Source organism: Lissotriton helveticus, chromosome 7, assembly GCF_964261635.1.
Source record: "Lissotriton helveticus chromosome 7, aLisHel1.1, whole genome shotgun sequence".
Lineage (NCBI taxonomy): Eukaryota > Metazoa > Chordata > Amphibia > Caudata > Salamandridae > Lissotriton > Lissotriton helveticus.
In genome coordinates, this window is record NC_136068.1 from 826,062,066 (window position 1) to 826,080,561 (window position 18,496).

General features: G+C 45.0%; 1 protein-coding gene across 1 annotated transcript in view; it reads right to left on the minus strand.

The window, feature by feature from the left end:
* Positions 1-18,496, minus strand: part of LOC144769251 (uncharacterized) — a 434,380-nt gene that overhangs the window by 244,050 nt on the left and 171,834 nt on the right. The window contains exons 3-4 of the mRNA XM_078653312.1: positions 9,124-9,150; positions 7,577-7,603 (exon numbers count right to left, since the gene is read on the minus strand). The gene's annotated coding sequence lies outside the window, so the exon portion shown is untranslated. The remainder of the gene's footprint in view (positions 1-7,576; positions 7,604-9,123; positions 9,151-18,496) is intronic.

An 18,496-nucleotide genomic window follows, 5' to 3' on the forward strand; every position in this document is an offset into this window, starting at 1 on the left:
TCAAGTGAATTACAGCCCATGAGGAATGTATTTCCCCAAAAGAACGTGTTGTAGCGAATGTTAAAGATGGAATACTTTCAGTGGCACATCTGGTATCTAAAGAAGAGTGGATAAAGGCCATTTTGAAGGAGGAAATGATGGATGTTTTGAGAGAGTATATTGTCAAAGGATGGCCATTGGAGAAACATTTGTCTAAAGAGCTTAGTGGGTACTGGAAAGTTAGAGGTGAGTTGACTCTTAATGATTTGATTTTGAAAGGTGAATCATTTGTACCACCGCTTGGCATCAGAAAACCTGATCTCATTTGCCCGTTTGGTACACTTAGGCCAAACGGATACTATTATGAAAGTGAGTGATCTGTTTTGGCGGCCTTACATGGCCAACAATGTTATTAACTTTGTAAACAATTGTTCATTGTGGGTTGATTCAGACAAGGTTCTTAAAATGCAACATTCCAACCTGCTACATTAGTCGGTGCCTGAGAAGCCATTAGACAAACTGGGTATTGATGGGTTAGGTCCATATGAGGGTATTTCAAGTGGAAAGGGTGAACATTTTAGTTTAGTTGTAGTAGGTTGTTTTCTAAGTGGGTGGAGTTGAAATGGGTCTCTCAGATTGATTCTGGAGTGGAATTTGAGTTTTTGCAGGACACTTTTAGAAAACAAGGATTCCTTGGAAGTATTATATTGGACAACGGTACACAGTTTACCTCAAATGTATTTACCAGTTTCCTTAAGAATACAAATATTCATCATATAAGGACAGTGCTATATTCGCCAGTATCAATGAATTAGTAGAAAGGTTCCACAAAACTTTAGTAAAAGGCATTCAATTGGCCCTCAAGACACGTATAGATGTTAAGAAACATGTAGCAGATTTGATAGGGTTATGTCATTGTGCACCAACTTCATCACGGATGACGTCTGGTTGACTGACCTGTGACAGCGGGCCTCCTCCTGGCTCTTGCTTTCATAGAGTGCGTGTAAACTTGCATAGTTCAACGGCCCCTAGTTGCTAATGGTACTCGGTCTCTGCAAACTCAAGATGTGTCCAATAAGAATATGGTGCCTTAAATAGTGCAGGTCTTTGTAGTTCCGTCTGCATCATGGACTATCATGAAACACGATTACATGTGTTCATTTGTCACTCATTATGGAACTTACCACGTCCCATTGTAAATACTCATATTTCACTTGTTGAAATGTATGTCATTCATTCGGACAATCTCACCCCTGTGACTTATCCTCTTTTTTGGTTTACGTTTTGTGGGATCCATAATTCCCAGGCTGAGAAGGTATAAACACCTTCAGATAAACACTAGCCCACAGTAAAGACAGCCCCTGTGACTAATTATCAGGGTTGGTGGAACCAGACACCCACAGTTATATACATGCTGAACCAGGCAGGATGCAAGGCTAATGCAGGAAATGATTGTTCCACAGGGTGGTTCAACCTTTCAAAGGATTACTGTGGGACAAGACCTCACTCTGTTGGGTAGAATGGATTATGCACAAAATGCAGGAGAAACGGAACGGGGTACGTGGAGCCTGATATTATATGTGCCATATTTTTCAAATGAGAAATTAGACATTTTCTGAATTTGATGATATACGATTGCCTTAATCAATCCATTAAAAAGGTACACTTTTTGTAATATTTGTAAATTATAGTGGAGGAACCAATCAGCTGGGAGCAAAAAACAGTGTGTTCACCCACCTTTTTTTGTGAAAACCTCTAAATTGCAATGCAAATGTAGGTGAGCGGGCTTTTCTGCTCCCAGCTGATTGGCCGAACACCATCTCAAACATGCATGCTTATTGAGTGGCATTTCTGTTCGGCATGCTTACTGGGCAGAGGCACAGGCGAGCCGTAGTGTCGGTCTAGTACAGAAAATAGGCCCTCGCACCAAAATCAAAATACTCCCCCTTTGGTGAATTAGATAGCTAAAAAGAGTGGCCCATGTTTGCAAATTGAGGCTTGTTGAACTTATAAGGCATGCTGTATAAGTGTTCTGCAGGGTGTATGGAAGACTGCAGGGGTGTGAGCTTCCTAAAGGCAGGCAATGTTTGTTTTAATGTCAAGGACAGCAACAGTAAAAACCTGTCCTGCAGACCATAGAACAGGCCCATCAACAGCCAAAAAACATGCCTGAATTGACCTGTCAGACCAGCCCATTAGGCACTGCCTGAATGCCCTACAGGCCAGTTCGACCCTGGCGAGCTCACAAGCGCGCTCTTGCAGTAGCATGCTTAGCCATGCTGCTGCTGTGAGTGCATTGTGCCCCTTGTGTCCTAGTCATGTAATCATGGAGCTCGCCACTCAGTCCCAGCTCGCCTCTAATATCATCCATTGCCCGCCAGGTTGACCTATCATCGTCCTAGCTATGACAGATTTAGTTCCCACTTTTTACAACAACAAAAAAAGGTCCGCTTTGACAAACTAGGCCACATGAAAAGATACAGCTTCAATTGAAATGGAAGCTTCAAAAGCAGAGCGCATTCTTGACCTCCAACGTAAAGACACGAGACCTCGGTTCAAAGCAGCGTGCATGCCTCGCGGACATGACGGAGGACTTGGACACCGGATACACATCACGTGCCCCGATCACTCTCACTGCGGCGCGCGGGCCCCACTTATTGATCGGTGTCCAGACTTCAGGAAAATCTGGCGCTCTCCGCACATATCCGAGTAAAACAGTATTAAAACCTTATGTGACCTGCAGACCGTTGACACATATTGTAAGCCTACATGTTATCAGGGTGAAACGTGACGAACAAATAAAACAGCGTATCGAACAGCCGCAGCCACGATAGAACCGAGAACCGTACAATAGATGCTGCTCACACTGAAGCAGTGTTTAAACGGCTAATTTCGATTATGTTCAAATATTTTTCACTTCTTCAAATATATTTTAAAAGCAACACATATCTCCTTCAAATAAATAAAATTCGAATACTTTGTAAAGAAACTGCTTCATGAATCGACTCATAAAGAAAGGTACACATTGCATCCGCATGCTCAGGGTTGTATCAATTCAAACCATTTCACATTCATGTTCGAATGAACTCAAATACATTCGTGTACAACAGGGTTGGATTGGGATTAAAAATCGGCCCGGGCACGCAAAAAAAAGTGGCCCACATTTGCATAGTGTTTTAGCAAAACACTGCTTCGGCGATGTTTTATTAAAAAAAATGGGGGGGTGGGGGGTAAAAAATGCACGGAGTAGTATACACTGGTGAAACACACCTGAATAGAAATGAGGCCACTTTTGCTCTGACCCCCTGCCCCTGCACAATATGCATATGTTAATGGGCCGGCCCCAGCGAGAGAAAAGGAGTGACACCTCTGCCCTTTGATAAAAGGGAGGTAATGGAGGCCACTCACGCACCCACTGGGCTGCTGGCGCCATCCAAACATTGCAGAAACCGCCAAATCACACCCCAGACAGCTAAAAAAAAGCAGCCCACAGCTGACACAGGACACCGGCCCCTCGGGCAATGCCCGAGTGCCCGCGTTACCAATCCGACGCTGGTGTCCACAACATAACACCCTCTAACTAATCACGCAGAACACGCCACCATCTTAAATTTAACACCTTCTCCCCACAACAGGACCAGCTCAAACCTCATCTCCCCCCCCATTCTCAGCCCCCATTACCCTACCTGCACCCCGCCACCACTAATATACACTCATACTCCACCCGCCTCTCTCCGCCTACCACCAAGGTCCTCACCTATACTGCCAACCTCCTCTCTACTCCAACCACACCCCTCCCTACCTCAATGACTTCCCCCCTCCCAAACAATCTCTCCTCGGGGCCCACTCCACGGAGCCTAGCACGGACACCAGCCCTCCCCCCGACCCGCATGCCAACTCCCTGGTTATGCACTCACCCCTGACGCACCCACTCCCCACCACCAACACCTATCCCATGCTGGACTTGATTATGGCCACCCTCATCCAGATCAAAGAAGACATTCACATCATCAAAGAGCTACTCGCCACACACCCCAAACACCCTTCACCTACTACCACCTCCCCTCCCAACAGGTCTCCCACCCTTCCGGATGATTCCCACACTCAACACTCCACACACCGTTCTTCAATTCCTATTCGCAATCGCAACAACCGCCCCAACATGTCCCCCACCCTTCCTGATGATTCTCTCACTCTACACTCCTCTCTCTGGACTTCAATCCCTGATCGCAATCGCAACAACCGTCCCTATCGCCCACGCAACCCTCTTTCGGACCTCGAAACCCACACCCTCATCAGCTCCTATGACCCAGCTCCCCTACACCACACATCCGCCACACACCTCGCCATTCCCACGATACACTCCAATCCCCTCAGACCCCCCACACTAAACAACAGAAGCTCCATACCTAATAACCTTAGAAAAGTTCCCCTCTCTCTAGAACCCTCTACCTCCCTCGACACACCCCGTCTCAAATGCACTCTCCTCAACTGCAGATCGGCCTCTAGACACTCCTCCGCCATCGCTCATCTCATCTTATCACTGGACCTTGACCTAATCATCATGACTGAAACATGGTTAACCGAATCTTCTACACCTATAATGGACATCCTGGTTCCTCTAAACTACCACATCATTAGACTTGACAGGCCCGGCAAAATAGGTGGTGGAATCGCATGCATACACAGGAGCAATCTCTCTGTTCTGAAAGTCACCTCCTCCTCCCTGCCCTCCCCAACTTCCTGTGAATACATCTGCCTCGATATTATCAGTGAGGGCAAACCGATATGCTCTCTTCACGGCATTTACCACCCACCCGGGGACAACCCTATCTTCTCCCAACAAATCATGGATATGATCTCAACCAATTCCGGACAGCAGCTCACCCAAATATACCTCGGTGACTTCAACCTCCATTGGAACGATCACAATGACGCGGTGGTAAATAGTCTTAAAAATTTCCTCAATGCCCTTGACCTCACCCAAATATGCAACAGCCCGACCCACGAGAAAGGCTCTATCCTCGACCTTATCATCTCCAAAGAAGACTCTATCCAACTCGAATCGATCCAACCCTGCGACTGGTCAGATCATCATATTGTCACATTCTACATCAATGAAAAAGTCAAATTTAACCCGGCTCAATCCTCCAAGCCCAAAATTTGGAAAAGAGACCTGAAAAAACTCAAACCAAACTCTTTACCCCCTAACAGCTGCAATCTCCTACTACCCCCTACCGGCATTTCGGACGTTCAATCCTTGACTGACCACTATCTCAACTCAATGACCTCAATAATTAATGAGGCTGCACCTTTGCAACTAAAAAGAGTATCTACCAAAATCTCCAATCCATGGTACGACGGGAGTCTCAACAAGGACAGACGAGCCAAGCGAATGCCAGAGCGCACCTGGAGATCAGCTCCCTCTGCACTGCATCTAAAAACACTGAAGAAAAAGAGAAACGCCTACTTCAGGAAAATTAAACGCTCAAAAACAGATTTCTTCAGCCACCAGCTCGACCAAGCAAGGAACAGGCCGAGAAAACTGTTTGAACTAATTAGAACTCAATGCAAGGAACAACCCCAGCCACACAGCAATATGCGCGATGCTCCCTCCTGTGAAGACTTCTCCGCTTTCTTTATCCAAAAAACTGACAACATAAAGAGCGATCTCATCATTGACGCAAGCCTCTACTCCAAGCCTCATTGCATAGCACCCACTGAACGAAAAAACAATGCCACATGGTCATCCTTTGTCACCTACTCTGAAGAAGAAATAGGGAAACTGCTCAGCACCGTTAAACCATCCAATCACCTCACGGACCCCCTCCCTGCTAACGCTGTAAAGGACTTTATCCCTTTGCTCCTCCCACTCTGGACTAAAATTATCAACAGCTCACTTCAACAAGGAACCATCCCTGACTCCCTCAAAGTCGGACAAGTCACGCCTTTACTAAAGAAACCTACAGCCGACCCCTCTGATTTAAACAACTACCGTCCCATTACCAATATCCCCACTCTCGCCAAATTGTTGGAAAAATGCGCACAACTACAACTGACTAAACACATTGACCAGTTTGGCCTCCTCAATCCTCATCAATCAGGCTTCCGAGCAGGGCACAGCACTGAAACTGCTATGACTCACATAATTGACGACGCCCTTCAAATGCTAGATCAAAACGATACCTGCCTCCTCATCCTTCTTGATCTCTCTTCAGCATTTGACACCGTTAAACATGAGAATTTACTCGAACTATTAAACACAAGAATGGGTCTATCTGGGACAGTCCTCAAATGGTACACTTCCTTTCTACACAACAGGTCGCAGAAATTCAAGAGCAACAACCTGATGTCCTCGCCTATACCTGTTTCGTTAGGTGTCCCACAAGGTTCCTCCCTATCCCCAACTTTGTTCAACCTAGTGATGGAACCTCTCACCACCTTGTTACAAGCGTCCAATATACACTTTCACATGTACGCTGATGATACCCAACTATATCTCAAATTAAAATCCCCCAAAGACATTTTGCTCCTGAACTCAACGATCAGAAGCACCCAATCCTGGCTTGCTGATAATCATCTCAAACTCAATGCTCTGAAAACAGAGTTCCTTCTTATCTCACCTCCCGCCAAGATCTCCACCACACAACTCTGGCTTAAACACCTAAGTGCACTCAATGTCCAACCCACCATCGTAGACTCAGCAAAATCCTTAGGCATTACACTTGACACCAATCTCAACATGCAGCAACATATCAGCAAGGCAACTAAGGGAGCGAACTACCAAATCAATACCCTGAGGAAACTTAAACCCTTCCTCCCCGCCAATGACTTCCAAACTGCAGTACAAGCACTAGTCATCCCTCAAATAGAATATGGCAGCATCGCCCTCTGCGGACTCCCCCTAACTACTACTGCACCCCTAAGAGCTTCTCTAAACGCTGCAGCGAGACTCATCACTGGTTCAAAAAAACACTCACATATCTCCCCTGACTTTAAACACCTGAACTGGCTGCCTTTCGAAGCCAGAATACATCTGAAAATCGCCTGCATGACGCACAAAGCTGTCCACATGAGCTCACCAAGCTATCTCACTCAGAAGCTGACAATCTCTGGCGGCTCTAGAAACACCAGAGGCACAAACAATCTTCTGCTGAAGCCTCGAAGATTCCGGAAGGAAAAAACTTATAAACGCTCCTTCTCAGGAATGGCACCCAGGATCTGGAACTCATTCCCCCCTGAAACGAGGCTTATCTCCTCCACTACACTGTTTAAGAAAGAAGTAAAAGCTATCCTCATGGCTAAATACACTTGAAGTGCCATTCTGAACTCTTTTAAGACTCCGCACTGATCTGTACTACTTGTTCGACCCCGTGGCTTATTTGTTTTATATGTATTAATGACTTATGTGATTTTCTAGGCTACCACGTGTTTGTACTATTAGCATTTTTACGTACCTGTTTGACTATGTTCCCTCATGCACCCCCTTTCTATGTAAAGCGCTCTGATATCTGCAAAGATCTTGTTCGCGCTATACAAAACTTTCAAAATAAAATAAATAAAAAAACACACATAATTTTGTTGGTCCAGTACTCACCCGTGGGCCAATGTCACCCTGTTCTCCCTGGAAGGAACAGAAAGGTGAAACAAGAACAAAGAGCTTAGCAAAAACTCACATTTATCAACCACAGTTCATGCACTTGAATATATTGCCTGTGCTAGCGACAATACACTGAAAGCAGACACAAAACGAAATTTCAGGCCTAGACAGGACTCCCACCCCACTAGCAGGAAGGCCCTGCCCCTTCACGGGTTCCTACAAGGCAGCTCCTCCCCGGGTCTCCAGAGAATTGGCAGGGCATGCACCACTGGCATTAAAATATATGGATCAAGACATTGGCATCAAGCCCAAACCACATTAACATTGAGGGTATCTGGGGTGGCAAGCAAGCTTACTGTTGAGCGGATAGGCCATGAGTGTGGGTGTTGAATCTTACTAGCCATGGTCGGGCTAGCTGGTAATCTGAGGGATTTCCTCCCTGTTGACTGTAGGCAGGGGAGCTGGTTTGGGGGCTGTTTGTGCTTCCCAAGCCTTTCGTTCAGTTCCTGTAGCTGCTATTCACCGCTGAGGGCCTGACCCTAGTATTTAATTTTTTGGTGCAAACATTTTAATGGACTATTAACTTACATAAGTAAGGCGTTGGGCGTTATGCCCTGGTACAAAACTTAACACTGATGCTAGTTCTTTTGCCATAGAATTTTCGCATCGAATATTTCCCAGTTACCAATAACAAAAGGCACTTTGTATTGGGCGTCCCAAGTATTTGCAAGATTGACTTCTATCAGGCCCACAATATTTTACAGGCACATATCACATTTGTAACAGGAATATACAACTACTGGATACTATAAGGGATTCAAGTATTGATATATTTTTCTAAGCATCTATCTGCACAAAACGTGTGGACTGTGCACCATTTAACCTCATTCTTCCCAAGAATTTCCTGAGAAAGGAACCCCTCACACTTCCAGCAAGGAATGACCTTCTACGTTCACTGCATTGTGTGGTTGGTGTAAAAATAATGCTCAATGCTCCTTTGGGTACGTAGTCCAGCTTGAATGTTAGGTGCACTTTAACATATTTTGCATGGGGGCCTCATTAGTTTGTGATACGCCACTGGTTGGTAAGTAAGGGGGATGGTGGAAGGTACCTACATGCCCTCAAAAATTAAAATCGAACACAGCAATAATTAATCCTTTGTGACACTAGCAGGTGCATCTTTCTGTGGCTGTATGAATTTTAAACCTATTAACTAAACCATTGCATTAAAACCCCACTATGGTGAGCAGGCAAAAATAAATTAGTGCTGGTCATCCTTTATGTTAAGAGAAATTATTGGAGACCCAGGCAGGAGGGGAGAGATTGTAACAGAAAGAATAAACAGAAAGAATAAAGCAATTTCACATACATGATGCAAATGTTCTATTTCATTCTCGGACACAGTGTAGGAAGAGTGTGCCATTAGAAGAGAAAGAAAAGACCAAAGTAAACTGAACCATATTTTAAGTAGTAGGCAGAGATTAAACAAAAAAATATATAATGTTTGCATTACCTGGAAAGAGTGCATGTCTAGTTAAACTTACTTTTTCTCCCTTTGGTCCTGGAGGCCCCTATTAAGAAAAACAGATCTAAATTATATTTTTTAAGTTGCTGTTGGTTTATATAAATGTTACTGATAAAAGCTACGTTGTTCGCCCTCTATTAGAAGCTTGGTACAAAGCTATGTTTGTGCACTGTTTTTTGCTGTTGGGTACCTCAATCATCTAGGAAGGGAAGAACCAATATGGTTAAAGCTCATCTAATTTTAGCAAGCAATACAGCAGCAAAAACGCAGTAGCTTGCATAATGATCTATACTGCTAACCCATCTTAAATTTCTAACATTTTAAGATTTGTCACTATCCATTGAACGACGCACCTCAATATTGCTCACTAAGCCAGGAATGTCCATGCTGGTTTAAAGCTATGAATAACAAGCATTTGCAATGCAATAGGTCTCGCATTTGCAAGAGTTTGAGCTATTGGCATTGTAAATGAGAATACCTTTTATTTATGTTTTAAAAAAACAACACATAAATAAAAGGTATTTTGTCATTTACAATGCCAATAGCTCAAACTCTTGCAAATGTGAGACCTATTGCATTTTCACACCGAAAGTGCGCAGGGCGTACTGGTTATACAAAGAAGCGGCCCCCATAGCCAGCGTCCAGCAAGTGTTGGGGGGGGGATGCAGCCACAGTCAAAGGGTGCATGGTGCGCTGGTAATGCATAGAAGTGGCCACCATTGATGTCGTCCCGCGAGTCCTGTCTATAGTAAGTAAATAGTTCTCCAAACTTCTAATGAAAACTCCCGAGTTAGGAAACAGGTAAACGGGACAGTCCTAATGGGAGGTAACAGAAAACACGGAGGTACTTAGGAGGGACTAATAAGCCTCTCAACAAATCAGAAGCTAACATTTACAAAAGACAATTACACAATTCAATGAAAAATATGGGCGGAGAGTGGGCGGAGCTTTAAGTCAAAATCGGAATACAGCATGATTCGCAGAGCAGGCAATGCACTGCCCAGGCTCGACCTAAAACACTTGGTACTCTATAAAAGCTATTTTTCAACCCATTCTGACACCACATTTTGCTACAATACAGTTATTTATGCCCAATACCCCCTGTATCGCTCATATGAAAAATAGGTAGGGTGGGAGGTGTGCTGGAGAGCGCAAAAAACGTGCCAAACAGGGTCGCTGCATCCATTGAGAAGGCCACGATGTTCAGAATAGGTGAACGGAACATAACCCCATAGATGACAATCTTGAAGGTTCTATTGGTGGGTAAGAATCAAAGGTTTCTCGGCGAGTCTGGGTTGTTTAACACATCCTCATATCTCCTCTTTAAAAAATCACCACAGGCGTTGTCCATATGGCACCCGAAGAGCAGATGGCCCCTGCGCATTGCCTGTAAATCTATTATATAAAAAAAACACACACACCACATGCCAGGAAACACCCCCAATGGATCACAAATCATGCGATCAACTTGGGCAGATCAAGAACCTGGCTGACCAAGACTGCTCAGGTTTGTTGCACAGAACTTCACATTACAAACCTAATAAAGCCATCCTAAATAATTAGTGATATTCACCAGTGTTGTGTGTATAACGTGCGTCTTGCCGCCTGACATCAAAGAGTTTCATCACAAATTTTGGCAATGAAGCAAGGTGCAGAGAACACACTATTTGCTCCTTGAACGCGTTCGATAGTCGTTTCATATTTTGTGGCTTTGTTTGTCTGTAACTGCCAATCGTGGGCGTGAGCCTACTAGCAAATGCGACAACTACCGTCATGGCAATGTGTTGAAATATCAAGTGTCGGAGCATTAAAAAGCATGGCAGCTGATTATCCACCGAAATGCACGGCGAGGCAACCTGTTCCCACAGTCAGAGTCTCAGTTCAGCAGGGCGGTGCTCTAAGTGTGACGAAGAAGGAGTGGGAGGTCGAAAAGGGCCTGGCCAGTGAAACATAGCTAGAAATCCTTTCCGATAGGGGTGACCTATATAATTAAGGGGGTGGCTTAAAACACGTGTACTAGAATCCCCTGCTTTACACAGCATGCCACCTGACTGCTGTTTAGGTGCCGTTCTATTAGTTCTCGGTTGTTCAATTCAGGAATATCACACAACAATGAACATACACCTTAGAGAAGGTAGGCAAGTTGGCAATGCCAATGCTTGTTTCCAGTATCAGGTAAATGAGTAACAACAATTAACATTTTCTGAATAAATGGAAGAAAAACGTTTGAATTCTAAAAAGATTAAATAGTGAATTAAACATTATTGAGGTCTGTTGGGGGTTAGTGGTCTTTGGGTGACTCAATCACTCCTGTTCTCCTTTTCATAGCACTTTCCTCTGCATTTGTTCTCGCCGATACTTATGGCCTTTTTCTCCCCACATCTGTCTGAAATCCTCCATCTGCCAACATCTCCTTCGCATTTAGCACTGTTTTTCCACTCTATGCTTCTGCTTGTACTTCCTTGTGTCTGCCACCTGCCCTCTCCCTCTGACACACACACATACGCTCTCCCGTATCTCACATGTAAACTGATATATATAAGGGTGGATCTGCACACCTGATTTCACAATTTAATTAAAATGTACTCAAAATGTACGCAATTCCTTGCGTGCTTTCTAGTTTTGGGGGGCGTGCCCTGCTCCCTTCGTGTCAACTATGTAAATATGAGCCCAAGCAGAATCCTGAGCTACTAGATGCACAGCTTTTTAGGCAATCAGCCTTTCAAAGTATAAACATATATTTAATCACTCTTCTTGATACTAGTACAAATGAATTTTATTCCCATAACATAAGGTTCTTTTGAAGGTTAAAAAGAGGTACAAATGATGAACACAAAATATTTTACTATAATTTCTCTCACACTTTCCTGTGTGAACAGTAGTAATTCATAAGTTCTCAATATACAGTTTACATCTCATATTACAATGCAAATACCTTCAAGAAACATAATTTAAATCCAAAATCCCAATGCATTTCGGGTTAAAATGAAACCCTTCGTCAGGGGATGTAGATATAGAGGAATTGTGCAGTATGTTCTTGTTCTACGTTGAGATCATTTCAGGATCTACAAAACAGCAACAAAAAGGTCTACATATAACATCTGTCATAGAGTACAAATATGAAGGTAACAAATACCCCCTAGCTTTGTTACCTTCATATTTGTACTCTATGGTTGAAGAAGCTTTATCTGAGGGTTGGATCACTCAAAGTGAGGCGACTTATTTGGTTGCTAAACACCCAACCACTCCTTATTTCTACCTTTTACCAAAGGTACACAAACCACAGAGGCCACCGCCTGGTAGGCCTATTATTTCAGGAATAGGGTCTCTCCTGGAGCCGTTGTCAACTTTTGTCGATTATTTTCTGCGGCCAATTGTACAGAAAATGCCTACATATGTGCAGGACACTAAAGATGTCTTGCGTGTCCTTCCAGAAATTGATTATGATATTGAAAGAGACCTCCTGGTCTCTTTCGATGTAGAATCACTGTATACTTCTATCCCTCAGGATGAGACTTTGGAAGTCGTAACATCCATCCTGAGGGATAGTATATGTGAAACTATCACCCCTGTACCATTTATAATGGCTTTGGCAACTATAGCCATGAAAATGAATTTCTTCAAGTATGAGGACAAGCTGTTTCTCCAGATCTCGGGCACGAGTATGGGCAGCGTTTTCGCGCCGAGCCTGGCGAATTTATACGTGCACCAGTTTGAACAACAACACGTACTGACACCCACCAACCCCTTCCACACCTCTATTAGGTGGTGGAAGCGTTATATGTTATGTTATGTTATGTTATGTTACGTGGATTTGTACTGCGCACAGCTGCCCCAGCTAAGGGGCGTCCCGGCGCATGGCAAGGTACCACGCAACAACCACAGGAAACACAACAGCTAAGAAATGTCCAGACGAATTTAAAATAAGAAAGTTTTGATCGCCCTACGAAAGGACAGAAGATCCTCAGACAACCGAATTCCCACCGGAAGGGAGTTCCACAGTTCGGCCGCTTTGACCCGAAAAGACCGGCCACCAACGCGGCACAACTTGTATCTAGGGACAATGGTGAGAGCTTGACCCATAGATCTCAGGTGCCGAGTAGGGACGTACCAGGTCAGAAGGTCCATCAAAGTTTGAGGAGCCGTACCCTTTAAGATCTTAAAAGCTAAACAGAGTACTTTGAATTGAACTCTGGCTCTGACTGGCAGCCAATGTAGAGCTTTCAGAGTGCTAGAAACAGGACAGAAACGGGGGAGACCCACAATTGCCCTAGCCGCAGCGTTCTGCACTCGCTGAAGGCGAGTAAATTCGGCCTGGTTAACGCCCACCAGGAGAGAGCTGGCATAGTCCAGGCGAGACATAACAGTCGCCTGTATAACCAGCTGCTTGAATCAAAAAACTTTAGGACTGGACGCAGGGACCGGAGGATTCCAAAACAGCAAACTGCCGTTTTCTTAGTGTGCCCCTCAAAACTGAGAGTGGGATCCATCCACACTCCCAGGTTCTTCAATTCCGTCACCGGGAGGGGGGCCGGCCCTAGCTCCGGAGGCCACCATCTATCTCCCCAGAGGTCCACCCGTCTACCGACGATCATAAGAAAACGAGTTACTTACCTGTAACTACGGTTATCCAGTATTGGTATCTTTCATAGATTCACATGCCTGAATCATTCCCCGTCGTCGAGGCGGGAGTCCCACGGTAAATAAAATATATAATAGCAGTGCCTAAAATTTCTTGTAGTAGGCTGGAAAAGCCTAAAGGCCTAACTAGGCCTCAAAACTTAGCAGCCTATCTACATCATTATGTAAAAAGACCTGAAATAGTAGCCTCAGCCAATCAGCTGTCCTCACCCTCTAGAACCTTCCCAGCTCAGGCAGTTCTCCTCAGATTTTCCCAGCACAAGTGAGAATTAGTATCCATAGACAGAACTGCCCTACCGGGGAGGAGGGTGGGTGCATGTGAATCTATGAAAGATACCAATACTGGATAACCGTAGTTACAGGTAAGTAACTCGTTTTCTTATCCAGTATTAGGGTATCTTTCATAGATTCACATGCCTGAATCAGAATAGCAAGCAGTAACATCATGCCTGTCGATAGAGGAAGGTGGGAGACAAAGAAAACATAAATCTATCCCCACTCAACCAGGAAGGTAATAGAGTACAAAACTTGTTAACATAACATATGCATCAAAACCTTCAAATATAACAGATAGGACAGCATTATAAATATGTAAAGTTTAAAGCAGTATAAGAAAAAGTATAAGCTTTCCAACCTTAGTGAAGAAGATGCTGCAGCACTGCATCACCAACAGCTGTGTCATCTTGAACTGCCGACTGCAGACAGTAATGTTCGGTAAAAGTGTGCACACTTTTCCAAGTAGCAGCTCGGCAAATGTTCTCCAGCATCACTCCAGCGAAAAGGGCCATAGATGTCGACACTGTTCTTGTGGAATGAGCTTTGACCTTCCTTGATAAAGGTCTATTGGCCTTGTCATGACAGAAGGTAATTGTAGAAGACAACCACCTGGCAATAGTTGCTTTTGTGACAGCTTGACCGAAGGTGGGTCTTCCATAGGCAACAAACAGTTGTGTAGATTTACGGATGTCTTTCGTTTTCTGCAGATAGAATTTCAGACACCTTTTCACATCCAGAGAATGTAAAACCCTCTCTGCAGGAGTTTTTGGATCCGGGAAAAAGGTTCTGAGTTTGACCGGTTGATTAATGTGGAATTGAGTTGGCACTTTAGGAATGAATTTTGGATTGGTCCTAAGCGTAACAAAGTCCTTAGAGAATTGCAGAAAAGGGTGAGTAATAGTGAACGCCTGTATTTCACTAACTCTGCGAGCAGAAGTAAGAGCCAACAAGATTGCAACTTTCCAAGTCAGAAACTTCAGTTCTGCTTTATGGATCGGTTCAAAAGGCCTTTTTAGAAGTTGGGAAAGAACCACATTAAGATCCCACTCCGGAGGAGGAGGACGAACTGGAGGGAAAGCTCGGAATAGTCCTTTAAGGAATTGTTTGATCAAGGAGGATGAACATAAGGATGGTTTGTTGGAATTCTTCCTGAATCTGGATATTGCTGCCAGATGTACTTTAATAGAAGAAAAGGCTAGACCTGATTTAGCCAAAGAAAGCAGGTATGGAAGGATGGCTTCAGGAGGAGCCTGAAGTGGATGAACCTCATTATCTCCACACCATGAACAGAACCTCTTCCACTTGAAACGATATGTTTTGATGGTACTGTGCGCACGTGCTTGCGACAATATCTCCCTGCAGTCCGAGGAGATGTTTAGGTCTTTGAACTCTAGGAAGTCAGGAGCCAAGCGTGCAAGTGCAGCGATTGAGGATCTGGATGATGGATTTGACCTCCCTCTCTTGTCAGCATCGACACTGTCGGTTTGAGCCGAAACGGAGGCTGTTGAGACAGCAGGAGAAGCTCCTGAAACCAATATTGTCTTGGCCAACGTGGAGCAATGAGGATGAGAGTGCAGTGTTCCCTCTTCATCTTTTGCAGCACCCTCGGAATGAGCGGAATCGGAGGATAAGCGTACGCAAACATTCCGGTCCATCTCATCAGGAGGGCGTTTCCTCTTGACCCCCTTCCTGGGAACCTGCTGGCATAAAACAGGCACTTGCTGTTTTGCTGCGTGGCAAACAAATCCAGCGTCGGTTTCCCCCAAAGCCGAAAATTTTTCTCTACTTGATGTTGTTCGAGTTCCCATTCGTGACAGCCCACAAATGTTCTGCTGAGACTGTCTGCTAGAGAGTTGCGAACCCCTTGTACATGCTCTGCTTTGAGGGATATGCCGTGACTTAAGGCCCATTCCCACATCTCCTGAGCTTGCAGTGACAGGGTAAGAGATTTCGTTCCTCCCTGTTTGTTTATGTAGAACATGCTGGTGGTATTGTCCGTACGCACCAGCACGGACGAATTCACGATCCTTGGTAGAAAAGCTTGTAGGGAAAGAAAAATGGCCCTTAGTTCCAAGACGTTGATGTGCATCTGTTGGTACTGATGAGACCATCTTCCCTGGATCTGAAGGTCCTGAAGGTGACCTCCCCAACCTTCCATGGACGCATCCGTAGTCAGGGTGAACTCCGGAATCTCTTGGAGAAAGGTGAGGCCCGGCGACAAGTTGTGCGCCTTTGACCACCAGAGAAGAGCCTGTTTCATTTTGACAGTGACTTTGATGCGGTCGTCGAATGATCCCTCGACCTGCTTCCACTGACGAAGTAACTCTTCTTGCAACGGTCTCATTCTGAGTCTTGCCATAGGAATGAGGTTGATCGCAGATGAACACATCCCCAGAAGGGAAGCATATATCCGAACTGAAAGCGACTTTTTTGCGGATATCTGTTTTGCTAGTTTTACGAGCTTGTTTTGTCGCTCCTGTGTCAGGTATGCCTTGCACTGGCATGTGTCCAAGACTGCTCCCAGAAAAGTCAATCGTTGACGATGGTGGAGCTGAGATTTCTGTGAATTGAGGGTCAGCCCTAGTTTCGAGAATAGTGAAAGTGTCCTGCTGACCGCTTCCATTGTCGAGTTTCTGGTTGGACCTTTTAACAGCCAGTCGTCGAGGTATGGGAACACCTGGAGTCCCAGGGACCTCAACATTGCAGCCACTGGAGCCAGGCATTTTGTGAAGATTCTGGGGGCCGATTTGAGGCCGAACGGGAGGACTTTGAATTGGAAATGGACGCCGGCCACTTGAAACCTTAGGAATTTGCGGTGGTTCGGGTGAATAGGGATGTGAAAATATGCGTCTTGCATATCCAGAGAAGCCAGAAAGTCCCCTTCGTTGAGACAATTCAGAATGTCCTTCAATGTCACCATGCGGAAACTCTGTTTCTTTAGATATTTGTTGAGTTTGCGCAGATCCAATATTGGACGCCACTCTTCCGAATTTTTCTCCACAAGGAAGAAGCGAGAATAAAAGCCCATCCCTTTCTGAGAAGGATGGACTCGCTCTATCGCATTCTTGCGTAGCATCTTTAAGGCTTCTTTGAAGAGTAAGCGCAGGCGAGGGGGAGGGGGACCCCTGGGCGGCGTTGTTGGAGGCTTCTGCAAAAACTCCAAAGTGTGTCCCTTGCTGACCAAATCCAGGACCCACTGATCTGAAGTTATCTTCCGCCATTGATGGTAAAAGGCGGAAATCTTGGCGCCCACGGGAAGGGAAAGGGGGGTGGCCGACATCCGGCAAAGCTCATTGGCGCTTGTTAGAATCTCGCCCTTGATTGCCTGAGCGCCGTTTCCCTCCTTGCCGAGAGAAAGAACCAGAAGCAGGCTGCCTGTTAGAAGATTGGTAGTAGGGCTTGTTGTAGGTAGATTGATACTGTCGATTTTGTTGGTTGGAATAATTGCCTCTGGAGGAGTATCCACGACCTCTTGCTCCTCTAAAGGACCCCCTCTTGTATTGCAGGGTTCCAAGAGATTTCGCTGTATCGGTATCAGTTTTAATAGCCAATAAAGCGTCATCAATGTGCTTCCCAAACAATGACTCACCATCGAATGACATGTCCAAGATCTTGGTTTGGACCTCAGGTCTAAAAGTGGTAGCCTTGAGCCAACCTTGACGTCTAAGCACAATTGCCCCAGCCAATTGTCTAAAGTTGGTATTAGAAATGTCTAGGGCGCAATCAATAATTTCTGAGGCCGCCCTTTCGCCTTCCTGCACAATTCTGCGCACCTCCATCTGTTGATCCTCCGGGATCAGCTCAAGATATTCCGTGATCTCAGACCACATTTGTCTATCATAACGAGCCAGGATAGCTAAAGAATTAGCCGCCTTAATGGATGCTGCTGCGTTTGCTGAAAACTTCTTTCCAATTGCATCAAGCCTTCTTCCCTCCTTGTCAGGTGGCGTTGAAATGGGAGCAGAAGGATTTTTGGACTTCTGCTGCGCAGCCTGAGAAATGACCGAATCCGGTCGAGGATGACCAATTAAACAAGCAGGAGTATCGGATTGTGCTCGATACTTTTTGTCTATCCTCGGCAAAACTGCCGGAATGGAAGCTGGAGTTTTCATTATATTGAGACCTTCCGTCCATATATAATCGATAATAGGTATGGCTCTGACCACTCTCCGATATCCCTCTTTAAAGTCATGTAAAAAGCAGTCCGACTGCTCAACTGTGACAACTAATTCAAATCGATTAGCAGCTCTCTGCATAATATTGTGAAAACCCCCAATATCTTCAGGTGGAGAGTCTGAAGGACGGGGAGGAGGTGGAGAAGGTGTAGGGATTACATAATCCTCCCAAGGATCCACCGGAGTGTTATCCGGTAACTCTCCCTCTTCCCTACTGTCTTCACCATCAGTGGAAGAACTGTCTACAACTTGAGGAAGTGGAGAAGTATGTTGTTGTGGTGACAATGGAGCTCTTGGCGA